Source organism: Quercus lobata, chromosome 2, assembly GCF_001633185.2.
Source record: "Quercus lobata isolate SW786 chromosome 2, ValleyOak3.0 Primary Assembly, whole genome shotgun sequence".
Classification (NCBI taxonomy): domain Eukaryota; kingdom Viridiplantae; phylum Streptophyta; class Magnoliopsida; order Fagales; family Fagaceae; genus Quercus; species Quercus lobata.
In genome coordinates, this window is record NC_044905.1 from 17,794,731 (window position 1) to 17,811,470 (window position 16,740).

The following is a 16,740-nucleotide window of genomic DNA, read 5'->3' on the forward strand; positions in this document are numbered from 1 at the left end:
TAGACTATAATTGCAATAATTATCTTAGGCATTTGATACATGCATTCTCCCCTTCAGTGTGTGGGTTTCCACACACGCACACACACACACATGTATCTCAGATGCATGATGTTTCGGTGATGGCTCTCAAGTGTTAAGCCATCTGATTGGCAGCTGTTTGCATTAGTATGGTATTTGCACCCTTAGTGTATTGTATTTTTGGTTGAAGAACCCTAATCAGCTCTTGTGCTTGTGGTGACACAAGGGTTTGGTGATCTTTTCTTTTGTTCCTAGTTTCAGGCACACCCTTTGAGCTCCTATTTGAATTCTAGAAACTCAGAAATTGAGCTCCACCCATCAGCTCAGGTAAATAATTTTTTAAACATCCTTACCCTAAACTGTCATCATGGTACAGTAAGCATTTCATTGCAGTGGTGAACTGTTAAATGTTCTTCGCTGTTTGATGATGATTTTATGGGTGAAATTAGCCAAATACCACATTTTGGCAAAATTTGTGGCAAAACTGTTTAAGAAATATTTAGCAATCTACAACATTTTTAGTATTCGAATTTCACAGAATCGAGTTCTAAATGGTACTCGAGTTCAGTGAACTCGAGGTGAGTTGCCAACGTTCGCTAGCATGACATTGTTGACTTGGAATTTGAGGGATTAAAAAAACAATGTAGTACTCGATATTGCGGAAATCGAGTACTTTATAGTACTCAAGCTTAACAAAGTCGAGTACTTTTTTTTTTTTTGGCTACAAGAAGGTTGCCAGGTAGGGGAAGGGTCATGTCCGATGCCCAGTAGCATGGTTTGGGAAAGGATTTCGAAGCTCCACATTCGAAATAAAATTAAAGCTTTTGGCTAGCGTGTGTGTCACAACATTTTACCAACTAGAGAGAAGTTGCGGAGTCAACAGATTATTGACAATGATTCATGTCTGATTTGACACAGCTTTCCAAAAACTGCTATTCATGCTTTATGGGAGTGTAGGGTTGCTTAGGATGTGTGAGCTGGCTATCCGGTTCGAATTCTGCAGAAGAGGCTAACTAATCAATGCAGTGTGTTAGGGCTGTTTGAGAACCTGATGCATGCATAAGCTAACAGAGGAGGACGTTGAGTTTTTTTTGGTACAAGCATGGCTCCTTTGGAACCAACGCAACCTGGTTGTGTATGGAGGAATGTTGTAGGAGCCAAGAAGGTTGAATGCAAGAGCTGGCAGTTTCCTACAAGAGTTTCAAGAGGCATAGACGCAGCTAACGTTACCGGTTTTACATGGGCACTCACACAGACATGGCAACCACCTGAAGGACAAGTATACAAGCTCAATTTTGATGCGGCAATTTTTGCGGACTTGCTAGCTTCAGGTGTTGGAGTTATAATTTGGAATGATCGAGGTCAAGTTATGGCAGCTTTGTCGTTGAAGGGTGGTGTTGTTCAAGACAGTGATGAAGCAGAGGTTGTGGCGTGTTGGAAAGCTTTGGAATTCGCCATAGATGCTGGTTTTTCAGATTTAATCGTGGAGGGGGATAATGCAACTGTCATGAAGTCCATTGCTTCAGTTCAAACAGATTTGTCCCGTTTGGGAAATATTTATGATGATATTCGTTGTCTAGCTGGAGGTTTGCGATATATGGAGTTTAATAGTATTTGTCATAGTGCAAATGGGATAGCCCATTCTTTAGCTCGCTATGCTAAGCATTTAGATGAGGATATTGTTTGGTTGGAAGATTCTCCACCCCCGGCTTTAGAGGCCTTGTACTTGATTCTATTTCTAATTAAATGATATTGAGGTTGCTTTCAAAAAAAAAAAAAAAAAAACTTTACTTATTTCATTTTCAACTGCTTGTGATCGTTGTGTCCATCATGTTGGGTGCATCATAGCACCATAGGTCCAGCCCACACTTGATAAAACACCTCATTAAAGAGGTGGTTGGACAAGCCACAAAAGTCAGCCTATTTTCTTCTTGGATAGTGACTTAGGTGTGTTGGACACACTAAGGAGAAAAAGAAGAAAAGAAAGGGGCCGATGCATTAAGGCTATTCGACCTATGGGAGAGCTGAAGGAAAAAGAAATTGGCTAAAGCAAAGTCAAGGTAAGTGAGTTGCATTTATTATGATTTGATGTCAAGAGTGTGAAAGGAAGAAAGGAAAGAAAAGATGAAGAAATAAAAGAAGAGGCCATTCGGCCAGTGAGCAAGAAGTGAAGTCCCAGAGAAAGTTAGGACTAAGTGCAGTCTTTAAGGACTGCGTGAATGAGTGAGCAAGCAACTCCAATTACTTTGTGCTTAGCTAACTACAAATCCAGTTACTTGCACATGAACTTTTTCAAGTCTAGACACTGTACTTAGTTTGGTGGACACAACGATCACAAGCAGTTGAAGATGAATTAAGTAAAAGTTTTGTACGAAACAAAAAGTAGAAAAAAAAAAAAAAAAAAGAAAAAAACAAAGTACCCGACTTCGTTAAGCTTGAGTACTATAAAGAAGTACTCGATTTCTGTAATATTGAGTACCATATTACTTTTTTAATTACACAAATGCCAGGTCAGCAGTATCACACTTACGACTCAACAAGGAACTTGAGTTCACTGAACTCTAGTACTATTTAGAACTCGATGTTATGAACTCGAGTACTAAAAAAGTGGTAGATTGCTAAATATTTCCAAAACAGTGCTAATTTGCCAAAAATTTTGCCAAAACATGGTATTTGGCTATTTTCACCTAATTTTATGAGTGTCTAAAGCCCCATTTGTTAGTTTCATTTGTTTTGACCTAAATATTTCCCATATTCTAGGTGTTTAATGTGACTGAAAATGTTAATAAATTGAAACCATTGTTTCTGGTCAACCTAAAATTATGTAGCAGGTGCGACATAAGATCTTGTCTCCTCTCTTTCCAATAAATTTTTTTTACTACAGGTCTGTGGGTTCAATGATGAACAACGTTGGTGGGCCAAGTCTGATACTTTCTTGGACCTTAGTCCCTCACCAAGGCATGTCTTTTGGGCTTAGCATAAGGGATCCAGGGTCCACAATCCACACCAGTTGAAAGCGTACGGTTACTGCACTCTACCGTAATGCAAAGTGCAAACTATAAATCCCTCGGTCAGAAATCAGAAATAAATAAAAATATTCCCCGCCAACTCCAGGCTTTTTCATAGAAGCACCAAAATTCTGCCACAGCCCACACCAATCACGAAATCACAGAACTCCCTTCTTAAACCCTCATCCAAACACACCCTTAGTAAAATCTGAAGTTTTTTCAATAAGATATTGATCTCACTCATGCGCCTTTTCTCCTGTGTGTTTGTCTGTTTGTTCTGTTACTCTTCTTCTTTTCTCCTGTGTGTTTGTTTGTTTGTTCTGTTGCTCTTCTTGTTTTAGATTTGCTCTTTTGTTTAGATAAATGTGTCGAGCAAGTCTCACATTAGATGTTTATTAGACTTACATTAGATGTTTATTAGGTTAATTTGAGTTATATAAACAATTATAAATTGTCATATTTGTAATTTGACTAGTTCTTTGAAAAAATAGTTATTTCATTTTAACAAGGAATTACATATTTATGAGGGAAAGTCTCATAGGTATACAGCCGTTGTCACGTATTTCACTCGTACAATTGGGTTTGGATAGTGACAAATATTATCATAGTCAAGTTGGTAAACTATATGGCTTGGGAGCACCATATGTTGCACAATTGTGTTGAGTTCAACATTAAACCTATACTAGGTTGATGTGGGGGTTATATAAGCAATTTCGAATAATCTTAACTGTAAGTACACTATGTATAACAGTAAATATGATTAGTGCTTCTCTCAAGTCATGATAGGAGGAATTGTTATTTGTATGGAAAGAATCACATAGTGCTACTGAGCATCAAAATTCTTAGCAGAATCATCAACTTTTAATAGGGTTATATATACTTTGCTGGCTTTGTTAATTGGTTATTGAGTTCTATGTTGAACTTAGGTTGTGTTGGAATAATAGGCCCAACTCACTTGGGCCCAATATTTAGTTACTACAATTGTATCATGTTACTTATGTATTTCCTAGTAGTGTTTATACCTAACTCTCGTACAACTATAGGCAACTTGACAAAATAATAGAGTATATTTCTCTATCCTCTTTTTTCCTGTCCTTTTTCTTTTTTTGTTGAGTTATGGTCCCCAAGAGAGTGAGAAGGGAAAGTTTGAACTATTGACTTTTTACTTCACGGTGTTTAGTTCTACTCTCAGGGCTATTTTTCCCTATCTCAATTTTTATAGGGGGTGTTTAGTTAGAGGGAATCTAGAGTAATCTTGTTATTCAAATTGTTGGTAATCTAATGCTTGGAAATGTAATTATTTCTAATTTTGGTTTGATTAAGAATCTAATAAGATTCCTACAAATATGATATTCTTATATTTGATTAATTCCTAGAAATCTTAATATGAGTTATTATTTTTTTTCCAAAATATCCTTAGATTTGCAAATACAATATCAAGTCCTCTTTTTTTTTCTTTTTCTTTTTTAATCTTCCAAACAAAAAATAATAATAATAATGAGAAATAAAATATTAACTATAAATCATGCCAAAGTCTAACATTTCTTAATCAAATATATAATACAAACATAATGATTTGAATTCTTACTCTTCAAGGCAATCACAGCACCATGTCATGTTAATAAAATAAAATAAATTTAGCATCTATTTTTTTTTTAAGTTTTATTTTTATTGGTTAAAAGGTAGAAAGGAATTGGTGAAATTGTCGGTTTTTTTTAAAATGTTATGGAATTGAGTGAGAATCCAGATATTAGGCATCTAATTTCTTAGTGGAATTTGCAACCAAAAAAGTATGAATGCTAGGAAATCTTTCAACATTTCCAGAAATCCTAAACAATTTCCATATACCAAATGCCCCCTAAGAGGTTGAATCACTCCTTGGAATTGGGTTTCTCTTATATTATAGTATTTGTTTGACTTTAAAGAGTGTCATTACTCAATATTCATAATGTAAAAGAAGTATGAACTAACTTAGTTATTAGCACTTACTTATCAAAAAGAGCTAAAAATCAATGCAAGTTTTTGCTGTGCGGATGATGATAGTAAATGGAATATTATGATAAGTTACGAGTTGGTTTGTCCCAACTCCCAACTGCTCACACTAGATAGAGTCATAGACTAACTTATCAAGGATGGTAATTATGCTAATAAGATTAATTTGGAAGTCTATTAGACTTATGGTTAAGTGACTTGTTGGGCCCCCACTTATTAAGGGGAAGTTTAGGCCTACAAGTGAGGGGGAGTATTAGACTTATGGTTAAGTGATTAGATTCACCATTTCCTAACAACTTAAGCTTTTGGGATAATCGGTAATTTAACATGGTATCAGAGCAAGAGATCTTAAGTTCGATCCCTGGCTTTAATCTATCTCCCATTTAAAATGTTAAATTCCCACTTGTTGAGCCCCCACTTATTAAGGGGAAGTTTAGGCCCACAAGTGAGGGGGAGTATTAGACTTATGGTTAAGTGATTAAATTCATCATTTCCTAACAGTTTAAGCTTTTGGGATAATCGATAATTTAACATGCTCAGGGCAAGGCTTAAGCCTATATGTCTATTAACTTATGTGATTGAAATTAGTTTCCAAATGATTATGTGATTGAAATTAGTTTCCAAATGAGGGCACAAAAACATACTCCTAAATGGGTTTGTAAGGCTGTGTTTGTTTTGACTTCAAATCATTTTCGGAAATGCTTTTCCGTAAAAGTGGGTGTTTGGCAGCACACGAAAAATACGGTCAACGGTAAATGATTTCCGCTTTGACCGAAAAATACCCTTCTTTTGGTGTAAAATGATTTCCGTTGCTATTTTCACTTCAAACTATTTTCGGACTCAGACGCGCAGAGAGAGAGAGAGAAGAGAAATCGTGAACCCAGAAACTGACTCCGACGAACCCAGAAAACCCAAGATCGAGCTCGTTCGTCGAGCAATGCCCAAACCCATTCGTCAAACCCAGAAAACCCATTTGATCGCACCATCTCAGACCCTCATCGCACCGATCGCACCACCGGCGAGATCGTCGCACCCCAGCATCGATCCACCCAAAACCGATCGTTCTCGTGCTATTTTTGTTGGATATTGAGAATTTGGGTTTTGTTTCTTTTGTTTCTTTTGGGTTTTGATGAATTTGGGTTTTGTCCTCAACCCAGCTTCGTCGTCCTCGACCCAGATTTGTCGTCCCCATTCATCAAACCCAATTGCCTCTCTCTCTCTCTCTCTCTCTCTCTCTCTCTCTCAATTTGACCGGATTTGATGAATTTTTTTTGTTGGGATTTGTTTCTTTTGTGTTTATTTACTGAGAAATGATATTAATATTTGTTTGGAAGCTGAGAAAATGTGAGAAACATGATAAAAATGAGTTTTTTAGAGCATTTTCAAGAATACAACCAAACACCAGAAAATATTTTCCAAAATATTTTTTAGAATACAACCAAACACTTGAAAATATTTTCTTTTCCCGAAAATAGTATTTCCAGAAAATAAATATTTTCCGAAAAATATTTTACGGGAACCAAACATAGCCTAAGTATTGATGAGAATACTTATATTACAAATTTTTTTTCCAGTGTATACTTCATAACTTGGTAAAATTTTAAAGCATTAGGAAATATGAAAAGCTTTTGTTTTTGCGCTATGGCAATATTCGCAGTCTGATGGCCTTATGGTGAAACTCTCTTAAAGAATCAATCAAAGAGTTCTCAAAAAACATTTCCTCTAACTACAAGAATGGGTAGATGGTGAAGTCATGGTTCAAAGGAATCAAAACCCACTGGCTGCTGCACTTGTTTGTGGTAATACCTGATACAGTAATAATTGGTTAAACTCAAAATGATCAAATTAAAGTCTCGACTCTGAACTATCAAGAGCTATTATTGATGGTGCACCAAGACTGCCTCCGCAGTTTTAATGCTAAGGATCATTCCATGGGTTGGAAAACAAATATAGGTGTAACCTAACTAGCTTCTTGTTCTTCTATTTTCTATTTGAGCTTGTAAAAAAAAAAAAAAAAAACCTATTGTATTGGGACAATTTATAATGCTAATCCTTTCACAATTTCTTTGTAAAATGTAATATTATGTTAGATAACATGATATAATAAAATGAGGTTCACATACAGAGGACAATTTTTGACATTCATAAGCAGCAAACTTTCATTGACCTATGCAACTACGTGCTAGATAACTAAAATGCTGTCAAGTTCACAGCTGAGACACTCAATCTACCTCTACCTGACTAACCTGATATGATCTAGCACCTTACACCAAAGCTCAAAACCAAATCACTTACATGACACTTTTAAGCTCATTCGAACTTTCAAACAAAACTCAGAACCATCACATTTTCGTATAGTATTCACCATAAGAAAGATATTTTTAAAACTTCCAAATTCTGATATCATATTCATTTATTTAAGACAAGGTACAGATATCAGTCAACTTGCTTCAATCTTGTTCACAAGTTTTTTTGGGATAAGTTCAATTTTGTTCAGTCTTTCAATAAAAGGAAATCTGCAATTATGAGGAAAGAGCAGAAAGGGAGGTGGGGTGGGGAAAGGTGCAGTTCATAAAAAAGCCAACTTTAAAATAAATAAAAAATGTGCTATATGGACTACATATGCATGCAAAGCTATGTTGTTGTACTCAAAGCCCTTGAACTCAGAGATGCATAAAGAATGCATAAATTAAATCATCTAAAAGCCCTGACTTCCTAACTTAGAAACTCTTCAGCTTCAAATAGAAGAGCCATAAGAGAACAAGCTACTAATGACCCATTATATCCTGACTACTTAATCAACTAGTAAGAACATAAACTGATGCAAAGAATTTAAATTGGTAAATATGACAGGTACCCTGGAAATCAAATTAACAGCCTTTGCACTGAAGCATGACGCGTGGAAAAAAAAAACTCTTAGTTGTTTGACATTTGTAAAATCCACAACTACTACAACATGAATAGTATTGAAGCAAAGATGTGCAGAATTTTGAATTATCAAAAGAGAAACAGTACAAATATTGGAAAAACCCAACTCAGATTAGCCAATATGGAAGTTAGTCACTTTTTTATGAATGGATCCATTAAGAAATAGTTGCTGTACTCAACTCAATTGGGCTAATTTGAAAACCAATGCTGCAAGGGATACACACACACACACACACACACACACACACACACACATACACACAAGACATTGTTTCATCAGAGCTAACCCATAACTCAGAAGTCAGTAAACTGTGATAGGTCTTATCTCAAATTTCCTGGATGTTTTAAAGTGTGCATTTCCTAGTGATTAAGAACTACTAGTACAACAAACATTGTGATGCAGAATGTATAGGAAAATAGAGATAAAAGAGAAACAAAATAGAACAACAAAACAAACCCTAGGATTCACTACCTAGGATCTGCCTGCAAGCCCTAGGCATCACCACCTAAGGGTGTTTGGCATCAGCACCAAACAAAAGAGGAAGAAGACATTCTCAACTCATAAAATTCTTATTCCAAATCATATTCCCTTTCAAGATTACAAAATCAATAGTTTAATAGCATTTAGGGATTACAACAATATGGAAAATACCTAATTAAATCCCTTAAAACTCTCAATGTTAAAAACCAATTTCAAAAACAAAACTAATTTCAAAAGTTAAGTAAAATCTCAATTGATTTTAATGCACCTTGAATCATAAATGATGCAAGAAGCACCAAAATCATTTAAGATTTTGAATTTGAAATTATTTCCCTTTTTGAATTTCGAATTTAGATTTTAACAATGAGGGTTTTAAGAGATATATTTGGGTGTTTTCGATATTGGTGTAATCCCTAAACCCTATTTAATGATAACTCTTGTAACCGTGAAAGTCAGATGATTTGGAATAAGAATTATGATTACAGAATATGTGTTGATCTTTGTTTGGTGGTGATGCCTAGGGTTTACATGTTTGGTTTCTTGGATCACATCAGCTTATACAGAAACTGTAAAAACATTTCACACTCGCATGCACCATTTTTTATTTTTGCATTCCCTCAACTACCAAAGGAAGCATATAGCAGATCTAGAAGTAATGGATATCCGTAAATGCACAAAAAATAATTAGTATTTTTTTTTCTTCCTAGTTTTCTCAGCAACCAAACCGGACCTACAAAGGAAAATAATAATAATAATAATAATAATAATAAAATAAAATAAAAACCCTGATATAATCCCAAAGACAAAGCAACTACTGTTTTCTAGAACTAAACTTGCCCACAAGCAAAACAACATGGAATAAATCAAAACCTCTGAAAACTCAGCAACTATGATACAACACTCAAATCAAATGTATCACTACTATCACATCAACTTGCTTAAACCGTATAAAGATACGAATCAATGAAGTAAATTACATTGCAATAACAATTAAAAACATTAACATTAACAAATAGTTCTATTAACCAAAACTAATTACATAATTTTTTTCTTGCATCACAATCGACGAATTAGGGTTCAACCAAAACCTTTGCCAATTTTGCTGAATGAAATTAGACTTTGGAGTGTTAGTTTTCAGTGTGCCTTTCTCCTCTGAGGCTGTTTCTCGGTGGCTAATCTGTAAATCCAGTAGACCTGAAAGAGTGTGAAGAGAAAAGAAATCAGAGATCTGGTTGGAATTGGAGAGAGAGAAAGAAGTGGTTTTCTGAGAGTGTACCAAAGCGAGGACGTGGGCTGCTATCAGGAGAACCACCACGAAAGGCACTGCGTCGAGAAGCCATGGCCGCGGCGATGATGAGTGCTGTTCATTCGTCATATTCTCTTTCTGCGTGGGTGTAAAAGAGCGCCTGTGAAAAGCCCTCGAAGAAGCAGGGCTTTGAAATACACTCCCTTGCATCTAGTCCAGTTTATTTAAAATAATAAATAAAAGTTTTCCGTTAACTCCGATATTCATAGTCTAAATTTACACCGGTCACTATATTAATTATGTATTTTTATTCTTTACACAATTTTATATAGATTGATGTAGATGAATTTTGAGTTTAGTTGGTTAAATTGTGGTATTTTTTCTATTATAAAAACACGGATACAAGTGTTAGACCATTAGCATTAAGGGTGTAACCACCCCCCCCCCTCCCAAATAGCTAATTTACAACTACATATGCCAAAATTGAGGTTTGCTATATATAGGTTGTAAACTTAAAATTTCAATGTTCTCAAGTTAGCAAAAATTGCAAAATGCAAATGCAATACAGTAAGCAAGTACTATACACTCTTGACTCTTGACACTTGAGTGTGATTAGAGATGAGCGAATCTGTAGTCAAGTCTAGAGAAGAAGACGAAAAGCTCCAGCGGAACAATAAAAAGGTTAAAGAGGACCATAGGATGGGATCCCATTTCAGAGCTTCCCCTTCCTTTGGTGAAGAGGGCCCTAGGTCATACAAAGATAAACTTGTTGGCGAGATTCTTGGGGTTTTCGAGCAAGCGTTTGTTGTTGAGAGCAACATGGACACTGAGATTGAGTCGAATGATGAGTTTACGAAGCTCCCGTCGGGTGAGGTAGCTGTGAAACTTTCCGGAGAAAGGAAAGGAAAGATGCTTGCTCCCTAGGCAAATGCACTCATAGTGAAAGTCTTCAGCAAGACTGTGGGATTCCATTTTCTCCACTCCAAACTTTTAGGGATGTGGAAGCTGATAGGCAAGTTGGACTGTGTGGGCTTAGGTAATGACTTTTTCCTCGTCAAGTTCTCAACCAAAGAAAATCATTTTAAGGTGCTTAGAGGCGGTCCTTGGTTCGTGGGAGGCCACTATTTGTCTATCTGTTGCTGGGAACCGAACTTCAAATCGTCCACGGCGAATGTCTCCTTAATGGCAGTCTAGATTAGGCTCCCTATCGAGTATTATGTGCCATCAGTGCTAAGGGACATTAGGAGGGCCATTGGGCCAGTCTTGAGAATAGATGCTCATACGGCTACGGAATCAAGGGGACGGTTTGCTAGGCTATGCGTCCAAATTTGTTTTGACAGACCTTTGATCAGGAACATTAAAGTTGGTGGGATTAATCAACTAGTACAATACAAAGGCTTAACTGCCTTATGCTTCTCGTGCGGCAAGGTTGGCCATAAGGCAAAGGGATGTCCATACAAAGCTAGGGTGCTAGAGAAAGTTGGTAAATCAGAAGAGGCGGGAAAAGAGCAAAACTCGCAAGGTCAAAGCTTGTTAGGGGATGAGGCCTTTGGGCCTTGGATTCTTGTTGCATGAAAGAAACAACAAAGCAGGAAACCGCTAAAAGAAACGGATCAATTACGTCTTTTAGCTCTTGCGGAAAATGGACCCAAAAAGTTTGCGAATATTGGGCCTCATTTTGTAGCTCCAAGCAAGGCTAATGTGGGCCTAGGAAACAGTGAAGGAAAGCAAATGCCGGTTTTACAATTTTCGTATGACAATAGCCCTAAAGCAGATCGAACCAAAGACTTTTCTTCCTTGAACAAGACAAATAACGAGTCTTCCAATGCCAAGAGTAATGGCATTGCCTGAGGTCACAAGCCTAGGAGAACACATCAGGATCAAACGTATAGAAAGCCTTCCTAGGCTTGGAAAGTGACTGGACATAGCACGCTGAAAGCCACATCAGAGATGGAAAGTGTGTTTGCTTTTGTCGAGGAGCTATGCAAAGCAACGCCGCTTAAGGTGTTTAGGGCAGGAGGGACTCCCTCACCTCTAGTTAATTGTGTGTCTATGAAGGCCAGGTCGGATCTGCCGGATATGGGTCTTGGTGAAGAGTTGATGATTCAACAAGGCACAACCGTGGAGGAGAGACCAAATGAATCCCAATGAATGAACATAGACTAGGAGCTCTGTAAAACCTCTCTAAAGGAAATCCCAAATTGCCCCTTTGAAGATGGTGGAAAGGTGGGACCTAGTGTTGTCACTACGTGTGACAGCATTTCAAGAGCTCCCTTGAAGCACATTGACCCTTCACTTCAGCCAAGGAAAAAGAACTCACTAGAGGAGGGAAGCTCTCAAGAGCACAGTGTGCTGATGAGGGCAGTTCCTCGGACCATGAGACTGATGTTATGATTTTTGATAATGGAGGTAACATTTTTGTTGCTCCCTGAATACTGTTTTCCTTTTAATTTTCTATATGTGGATAGGAATATGCTTATTTGGAATTGTCGTGGTGCTCTTAACCCAAACTTTTTTAGCCTTATCTCTGATCTAATTCGTAAGTACCTTCCTGCAATTTTGGTTATCATGGAAACAAAAGTGAGCAGAGACAAAGCCAAAAGTATTGTTGATAGGCTTCCCATGGATGGGGCTATGTTGGTTAATAATATTGGGTTGACTGGTGGCCTTTGGATTCTATGGGATTCCACCCAAGTGGACTTTTTTAGCTATTTACTATGGAGCAAGAGGTCCATGTCTTGGTGAATATAAATTCTCCTAACTACCAGGGTCCTTGGCTTCTCTCTACAGTCTATGCTAGCCCGAGACTTGCTGAAAGGTGTCTTTTATGGGATAATTTGTTTACTGTGGCTCGTCTCCATAACTTACCCTGGGTTATCGTCGAGGACTTTAATGAAGTGCTGATTGGAGGAGATAAGTTTGGAGGCAGACCATTGAATATTAGTTGAGCCCTCAGATTCTAGGAATGCCTTGATATATGCAAGATGATTGATATTGGGTTTTCTGGTGCAAGCTATACATGGTCAAACAATAGGCTCTTTTTGCAACTTATCTAGGAGAGGATAGACCGGTATTTTGTTAATGCGGCTTGGTATGCTCTCTTCCCAGAAGCGAGTGTTGAACACCTTGAGAGAGGTCACTTAGACCACTGTCCAGTCAAGCTGCATTTGGACAAACCTAATAGTCACAAGCAGGATCGGCCTTTCAAATTCCAACCAATATGGCTCTCCCACTTTTCTTTCCCGGATATTGTGCTAGATGCCTGGGCAAATCCTAGTTCCTTATCGCTTGTTGTCTCCAGGTTCACTGATAAAGCGAAGGTTTGGAATTGGGATGTGTTTGGAAACTTGTTCCATAGGAAAAAGCACACGCTCGCCAGACTTAAGGGTGCCCAAATTGCTCTCTCCAATAACCCCTATAATTTTATGAGTTGTCTTGAACAAGAGTCGCACACAGAGCTTGTTGAGGTCTCGAAATTAGAGGAAGAGTTTTGGGCTATGAAATTGCGCATTACTTGGCTGGTTAAAGGGGATAGAAACATGGGCTTTTACCACACTTCTGCACTAGTGTGTCGAAGCAGGAATCGTATTAATTACCTGAAAGATAATATAGGTAACTGGCTGACAGAGGAGAATGGTATTGCTGATTATATTAGGATAGGCTTTACTTCATTATTTATGACTAGTCACAATAACTTGCTCCTTTCATTGTGGGACCCTCCTTGCTGGAGCTCTTGCTTGCAGGATGATGAAGTTGCAAAACTTGCTGCCTCAATATCTGATGAAGAAATTTCAAGTGCTCTCTGGTCTCTCAAAGCACCAGGATCAGATGGCCTTCATGCGGGATTTTTTCAGCACTTCTGGCTTTTTGTTGGGGAATCGGTCAAAGCGGAAGTGAAACAGATTTTTACTTCCCAATCTATACCGGAGTACTTAAACAGAATTCTCATCACACTAATTCCCAAATGCAATGCGCCTAAATCCCTTAGCAATTACCGCCTAATTAGTCTATGCAACACCATCTACAAGATAGTCACGAAGGTGATTGTGGCCAAGATTTGCCCCATGCTCTCCAATCTTGTCTCCCCCTATCAAACGGTGTTCGTACTTGGTCGGAAAGGGATTGACAATGCGATTATTGTGCAAGAGCTTGTGCATACCATGTCTAAGATGAAAGGGAGAGGAGGGTTCATGGCAATAAAAATTGATTTGCAAAAGGCCTATGACCGCCTCGAATGGAGCTTTATCCGGGATACCTTAGCTCTATTCAAGTTTCCTAATCATCTAGCTTCTCTTATTATGAGTTGTGTTTCAACCTCATTTATATCTATGTTATACAATGGTAGTGCTCTCGAGCCTTTTCTTCCTTCAAGGGGCATTAGACAAAGGGACCCCCTTTCCCCCTATTTATTTATTCTCTGTATAGAAGTTTTGGGGGCTTTCATCACTGAGAAGTGTGATGCCAAGCTTTGGGACCCGATTATAGCCTCACGGGGAGGGCTGGCATTTTCCCATCTATTCTTTGTTGATGATCTAGTTCTTTTTGCAAAAGCTGATAGGAAAAATTGCTTGGCTATGAAAGATGTCCTTGATTCGTTTTGCTCATTATCGAGGCAAAAAGTGAGCAATGCAAAGTCTAGGGTGTTCTTTTCTCTTAATGTCAACCTGGATACTAGAGCAAACTTGTGTGAGATCCTAGAATTTAGGTCCACCCCAACTCTCGGAAAGTACTTGGGTTTCCCATAAAGCACTCAGGCACAAGACAAGACTTTGGGTTTATTATTGAGTGGATTTAGAGTTGCCTTATTGGTTGGAAAGCAAATCTTTTGTCCTTCGCGGGTCGACTTGTCCTCACCCAATCTGTTATCACAACTGTCCCTAATTATGCAATGAAGTGTGTGGCTCTTCCTTCTAAAGTGTTCCATAGTGTGGACAAACTAAGCCAAGACTTCCTATGGGGATCAATTGATAACAAGAAGAAGCTTCACTTGGTTAGTTGGAAAAAGATTGCTAAACCCAAAAGAGACGGAGGTCTCGATTTACATGCAGGCAAAGCCAAAAATGTTGCCCTCTTAGCCAAGCTTAACTGGCGGTTGAAAACAGAAACGAACTCCTTGTGGGCCAAGGTTCTAAATCATAAATATATGGTGGCTAGAAGAGTTACAAATGCCCATCTCAAACCTCGGTCTTGCTCTAATATCTGGTCTGCAATAAGGAAAGGAGAGGCAGTGTTTAATAGGGGGTCCAAATGGGTAATCGGCAGAGACAGCCACCTATCTCTTTGGAATGACAAGTGGCTAGACAAAAGGCCACTGCGAAGTCTCATTTCAGGCCCTTTCAATCGCGGCGAAGAGAGCACTTGCTTAAAAGAGGTTACGAACTTTAGTGGATGGCATTGGCAAAAGCTTTCTTTCATCTTACCTTGCTAATCTATTGACTGCTATTAAAGCCACCCCCATATCATACTCGGCCTTGTATGAGGATCGGCTCTCTTGGTTTTCTTCCCTAAGTGGGCCTTTTGAGCTTAAGGAGGCTTACAAGTTGGCTTGCATGGAAGGTGATGATGATCAAGCCAATCCTTTTAAAAGTGACTAGATTTGGAAGACTATCACCATCCCTAAGGTAAAGTGTTTCATCTGGCAATGCTATGCTATCATAACAACATTTCTGTCCGAGCCACCTAGCATATCGAGGTATGGATGTCTAAACCTCCTGCCCAATATGCAATGGTGATCCGGAAACTATTATCCATGTTTTAAGGGATTGCCATTTTGCTCAGTGCTTTTGGAATTCATTTCCCTAACCTATGCCACCTTCTCTATTTTATGGGACTAGACTTATGGATTGGTTGAGGTTGAATTGCCATAGCACAAAAAAATCTCCTTGCTCGGGCATTAATTGGGCGGTTGTATTTCCCTTTGGAATTTGAAATAGTGTTGTATTTAGCAAAGAGAGAACCCGGGCTGATCTGAAGAAGGAGGTAATGGCCAAATCTATTGAATATGCTTATCTCGGAACAAATGGGAGGTCGGGTGGTCTTTGCACAACTGTTAAGGTCAGCTGGCATCACCCTCCTGCAAATTGGGTTAAGTTAAATACTGATGGATCCTTCATTGGGAATCCTGGCTTAGCAGGAGGAGGAGGATTGATCCGCAATGCTAATGGGGAATGGGTGCAAGGTTTTGCTAGAGCTATAGGGACCACTACTAGTGCTGCTTTTGAGCTTTGGGCTCTCCATGACGGAATTCGTCTGTGTATTGCCTTAAAATGTCCAGCAATAATTATAGAACTGGATGCCAAACTCGTGGTGGACCTGCTGCATAAAGAAGATAGAAACCAGAACAAGTTGGATGCTATCCTTAGAGATTGAAAAGTGAGGCTGAGGGATATTCCTGCGGTGAAGATTCAACATTGTTATAGGGAGGCTAACAAATGTGTTGATGCATTAGCTAGGAGGCGAGCTTTGCTTTCCCAAAATTTTGCTATTTTTCTTGAACCCCCTACTGATGTGTCCTTGCTGCTTTGTTTAGATGCAGCAGGGGTTGCTTTTGATCGATCTATATCTGACCCTAATGTAGTTGTTTAGTTCTTAATGGAATTTCCTTTTTACCACAAAAAAAAAAAAAAAAAAAACTTAAAATTTCATATTTTATTCGCTCTTTCTCTCCTAACTTATCTCTTAACTTTAGTCCCTCTCTCTCTCTCTCTCTCGTTATTTTGAATGGCAGTTTGGGTGATTGTAAATTGGTGGTTAGGCTATGGATCAATGCTTGGGTGAGTGGCTGTAAATCAATGTTGAGCTTCGGTGGTGGTGGTTGGTTGTGGTTCGGTGTTTTCTGTGGTGGTGGTTGATTTTTTTTTTCTTTTTCGTTCAGTTTCGATGGTGGTGATTGGTTCAGTTGGGTGGTGTTTCAGTGGTGGTGGTGATGGGCAATTTTCGATGGTTGGGCTAAGATTTGGTGGAGGTTTTTTGTTTACTGGTTTGGTGGTGTTTTAGTGGTGGTGGTGATGGCTGGGTTTTAGTGGTTGGGCTAAGTTTTGGTGGTAAGTGGTTGTTGGTAGTAGTGG

At 38.4% G+C, this 16,740-nt stretch overlaps 1 long non-coding RNA gene across 1 annotated transcript; it reads right to left on the bottom strand.

Annotated features, from left to right (window-relative positions):
• Positions 1–9,286: 9,286 nt before the first annotated feature.
• On the bottom strand, positions 9,287–9,904 carry LOC115978042. The gene is made up of 2 exons (XR_004088626.1): positions 9,704–9,904; positions 9,287–9,621 (listed from the first exon to the last, which is right to left on the bottom strand). It is a non-coding gene; the product is annotated as an uncharacterized LOC115978042 (long non-coding RNA).
• Between the last annotated feature and the right edge of the window lie 6,836 nt (positions 9,905–16,740).